Here is a 5,556-nt window from a genome sequence, read left to right on the forward strand (position 1 = left end):
AGTTTTCATTAGAACTCTCTGGTAAGGCTGCACTTACAGACATGGCTGTTGAAAACAGGAATAATTTCTTTTGAGAGTCAGAGTTGTAGTTCATGGGAGGAACTACTTTTAAAATCACCTCTTGCCTGAATGGAGTTTGGATAGCTGGATAAGTTAATGGTGTAAATTAAGTTTCTGTCTGTACATTCACTTTTATTTATTTGTTTATTTATTTAGTATGCTTTTCAGGGAGGAAGAGGCAGTAGGACGAGACTAGCTATTTTAACATCAGACTGTGAAAAATAGCCACCAAATTATTGCAATAAATTATTCATCTTGTCCAGTGAGCAGCACTATGGAACCATCTTCAATGAGAAAATAAAGATTCTCATAACAAGGATTATATTAAGAAATCTTTGAAAATAAATTTGTTTCAACTTCATTTAGAATAAAAAAATGTGTGCATTTTTTGTGCTGCATGTTAATGGTAAACTTGAGATACACACAAAATTAACATACTTATACATGTATAATAAGCCATTATGCAAATGAATAATCTTTTTTTAAAAGAAATAGATTATCTTTCACTGAGGGCATTCTGAGTCTTCATTCTGGAAAACTATGGCTCTCATTTCAGTACAATTTTAATTGTGAAGTCTCTTTCAGAAGAAAAACAATGAACTGTTTGACATGTAGATGAAGTTATGTGATAGATGGAGTTGTTACCTAGAAAGGGAAATATTCTACAACATTAGAAGTTTAGCCTGTTTCTGTTTGCATGTTTGGCAGCCTTAAAAAAAGACATTAACTAGTACTGTTAAACTCGGGATGCCAGTGGTTCTTCCCCATATAATATTCTAAGGTTAAAAAGAAGAGGAAGAGAAAAAAAAGATAAATCAAAACCAAGTTGTTCATTTTTGCTGTCCTAGTGTTTCTTTTAGTGCATAAATTAAAACATAGTTTTATTTTATCTTATCCATTTGTCAAGGAAAAAGGAAAAGTTTAAACTTCTGCTTCTTGTTCTTGAAAAAGCAACAAGCAACTAGTGCATGATGTAGTAACGTTTTCATCTAAGCAGCATTTCAGTGCTTGTGTATGTTTGCAGAAAATAACACTTTTTTTTCCTAGCGTCTGTCTGTAATGCCATCTGCTACTATGCTTCAGGCAGCTTTGACTGTGTAAACTTAGCTTTCCAAACAGTTTGCCAAATGTAGAGCTTCTGAAGATGTATCCTCATTCATCCCCTACTAAGACCTTTGATGGTGTTCAGCAGATGCAGTGCAGAATGTACAAACCTCAACTATAGTGAAAACATTTCTTGCTTCCTCAGTTCTGCTTATGACTTCACACATCTGAGACAGCAGGATGAGCACTGGGGACAGAAAACAGTATTCTTCCTGTCACTCCAGATTTGAATTAAACACACATACTCATAATCTCTTTTAATTCCGTTATTGAGTATAGCACCTGGTTTACAATTTAACATCTTTTCCTTATGACTTTATTTTCTCATCACTACTGAAAGACAAGTTAGTCCCATAATAACAACAGCCACAGTTGCCAATAACCGTACATCCTTCTGTGTTATACTGATCTCAGAAAAAATAGTATTGCCTTTTTCTGAACTAATGTGTAACCACTTGTTAAGCTGTATTTGTATTTTTGTTAGCCTGTTCCTCTGTTAAATAACCTTAAACTTAATGTAATATAAACTATCCCCTGCCTGTTGCCCTTGCTTCTTACACTATGTATGGGGTCAACCTATCTCCCATGTCATTACTTTATTAACATGTACCACATTTCAATATGCTTGTACCACTCCTAATGTCATTATTCCATCACAAGACATCTTGTTATGGCAATTGCAGTGTAGTAGAGACTTTCTTCTGACATGATAAAGAAAAAAGAAGATTTAGTATATTCCTGTTTCAGGGAGAGCCTGATTTATACACTTTTAATTGCTACTATGAAAAATAAGGGAGAAAATGTGGAAGTGAGAAAAGATCTAGGAGCTGATGGAATCAATACATAGATTGGAGTGTAGAAAAGCTCATTAAACTCTGATGAGTGAACATGATTTTAAACATAGATGTTTTGAATCTATATAGAGTACCATATTTCAATGTTTGAGAGAGAAGCAAAATAAATATGTATATGCATATTGATATAAAATGGATATTTTAAGAGGCTGTAATGCATTCTATGGAACAAGGAAGTTATCAAAAATTTGCCATTTGAAAAAGATAGCTGAAGTGTAAAAAGAAGGAGCACTAGAATTCTTGTTAGCAGTAAGAACAATGGTAGCTGATGTTAGAGTTTCCTTGGACCAGTTGCTGCTGGGAACAATTGCACTGGATGTCTTTGAGCATTGTTCCATACACAGAGGAAAAATCACAAGTTCTGATCAAATGAAGCTGGATGTGTTCTTCAGAGGTGACTGTACAGCATGAGACAGCTGAGTGAAAGGAATGGTAATCTCACACATCCAAAGAATTAAATTCCTTTCAAATCTGATGACAGTGCTATTACTCTAAACATCGATAGGAGGAATTGCCACTTTTCATCATGGAGAATCCTAATCTTGCTCTGCATTAAGAATGTAAAATGAAGTATTATGGCATAGTTAGACATTAATGCTCTAATTTTAGTAAGCCCACCCAACAGGCTGTTAAATGACTACATTTGTTTGAGTCTTTACAATGGCATATAGAAGTAATTTTGTATTTCTGATCCTGTGAAGAAAGGATCTGTTACCATACATGCTGAATATTAGTAACACATCTGAACTTTTAATGAATATAATTAACATGGAGAAAAATACCCACATCCATATACATATATGAAGAACATGCCTGAGGCTGCAGTGCATGGCTAAGACAAGATAGCAGCAATTCGTTTCCTGGATCAAAATGAATGGGTTCTAAGTATAAAACAGAAATGCACTCTTAGACTTACAACAACAGCTGTTAATAAGAGCCATGAGAGACTTTAGATTGGAAGGTGTACATTGATTCAGCTCAATTTGGCTCTAAATGTGAAGAAAATTTCCTGGAGTTGTGGAGCAAAACTTGTCTTTTCTGGTAGAGAAGCAGAAACATAGAAGGACTTCTGAGACTAAGCAAGCCTCTAATGGTTCTCATACCTCCATGGAAATCTGTCTCCTGGGAGCTTCAGTTTCTCTGGGGATTGTTCTTAGCAAGTGCACACTTCATTTAATGTCCCTGAATAAACAGTCCTCTGCTACTTTTAGAAATGAACTTTATCTTCGAATTTTAGAAGAGCCCAGACACACGAGGCAGGAATTCAGTGATTTTCTGTGATTCCAGATAATGATGCCATACTGACTTGGAGTCTTTTATGCTGGACTGGGAGGTGAGGGAACTAGCGCAAATTTTCTTATATTTTTCCCATGGTAATTGAAGATTCTACTTGGAAATTTGCAGATTGAACAGTAGAGTGTGAAATAGCCAGACGTACAACTGGCCCTGAGATACAGTCTCGTACCATAAAGTAAAAGGAACAGACTTCACATTAGCTTAAAAGCATAAATAGTGCTCTTTTCTCAAAGGGATTAAGTAGCATTTCCATAAATAGGAAAGTAAGTCATCTGGCTATGAACTTATTGCATTCATCTTCTCCGGAAATTGAAAGAGCAGCAGTTGGAAGAACCTAGGACTATAGATATTCGAAATCAAAGCCACCATTTAGCCAACATCATTGGAATAATCCAACTTCTGCTTGATCTTGCCAGAATGACACAAAGCATTCTGAATTATCCTGGAGGTGGAAGCAGCAGATGGTGCCACGCACAGAACTGGCAGTTGGACTTCTGCTCCTTCTGTAACGGTTGGGAGCTGGACTTGCTTCTCATTCCCAAAGGCATTTACTATCTCAGTTGTGAACTTGGACTTTTTAAAATGGAAAATCAAAATATTTTCTTCTCAAACTTACTGGCTTCTTTCTTCTGCAATCAGACCACTCCTATTCTTATGCTTTTAACTACTCTGTTACTGTGATATAACATCTCCTCAGAATTACACATTTTAGAAGCTAAGGAGTATGAAGGCTTATAGATTAATACAAACTGGTAGAGGTGTTTTATCAGTAAGGAATTAGTGAGCAGATGTTCTGTGATACCTTTTGTACTTAATGGTTGTTGATACTTACAGAACTGTCCTTGCTGTTGATGATCACATCAGCCCTTCTTGTGCTGAGTTCCTTTGAGTGTAACTGGGATGTAGCTCACGACAACAGAGCAAGTAACTTTTATAAACAAATATTTTAATCCCCATTATCTGTGATGCCTTATACTATTCCTTTCTCCTCCATAGCAGAATTCCTACATCAACTTTATATAAACGTGTAAATTTTTTATTTGATGTGATCAGAGTTAATAACATCCTAAGCCAGTGTCACATTTACTGATGCTACTTAACCATATTTCCTTCAGTTTTGGTAATAACTTAGAACAAACGTGTCTCACTGTTTTTCAGAGTGAAATATTCTTCAGAATCTCCTGTGTCGTTGGTTGTAAGATTGAATGATAATGAATTGTCATTATGCTAAATTCTCCCACTCGTATTTATTTAAAACTCACTCTCTTATTCCAACACAGAACAACTTAAATGATTTCCCTTAGTATCAAACCCAGATTAGTCAGATGTGAGAACAAAGAAGAGATCTTCTAGATAACTGCAAAAAGCTATGTCCTGCTCTTCAGCATTTACCAGGAACATAAAAGCTATGTCAAGTGAGTGCTAGCTCACTGCCTAATTTTTGTCTAGATACAAGAGGCAATTGACACAAATCACTGTATTAAAGGAAACTAGCTGGATACCTCTTTGGTCAGCATGGTCTACATCTTATTTTAGAAGATGTCTGCAGTATAGAGGAGTCTAAAGCTTACTGGATTTAAAGATTATCTCTAGATTGAAGATAGGTATGTGCTTGGCAGAATTGGACAAGAAAGAGTGAGGTAACTTTAGTAGCTGCTACATTTTCTGTAAAATGCTGAGCAAAAAGTGACTGAATTTATTCAGATCAGAGAAAATTGGTTCATGCAGCTCTTTGCACCTTATTCTTCTGACTTTGGACCCTTCCCTGCTCAGGAAATCTCTGTACATAATATTATTTATGTTTTGTTTACCTCAGAGGATCTCTTCCAGTACTGATTCATCTTGTTCATTCCTATCCCCTTGAGTCTCTTTAAAATTTTAGACTTCTCAGATGTTGATGAAAGTCTCCTCATCTGAACGACCATTTGTGTGAAGATTAACCATTTACTCTCTCCATGCCATGACTGTGCATATTCCACTCAGCCATTACTATGCTTAAGAAATCTAACTTACAAGATCTTTCTTCATGTAGAAACTACTGCATATTTTTGATCACTCTTCTCAAAAGACATCCCTTTAGGTGACGGACCTGAGAAGGACCAGGACTGTGCACCAAGGAAATCATGTCTATACAAAGAGAAATGCTAATGTCTCCCTCCCTCCTTCCCTCCCTCCTTCCTTCCCTCCCTCCTTCCTTCCCTCCCTCCTTCCTTCCCTCCCTACCTCCCTCCTTCCCTCCCTC

The sequence above is a fragment of the Meleagris gallopavo genome, chromosome 1 (genome assembly GCF_000146605.3).
Source record: "Meleagris gallopavo isolate NT-WF06-2002-E0010 breed Aviagen turkey brand Nicholas breeding stock chromosome 1, Turkey_5.1, whole genome shotgun sequence".
NCBI lineage: Eukaryota > Metazoa > Chordata > Aves > Galliformes > Phasianidae > Meleagris > Meleagris gallopavo.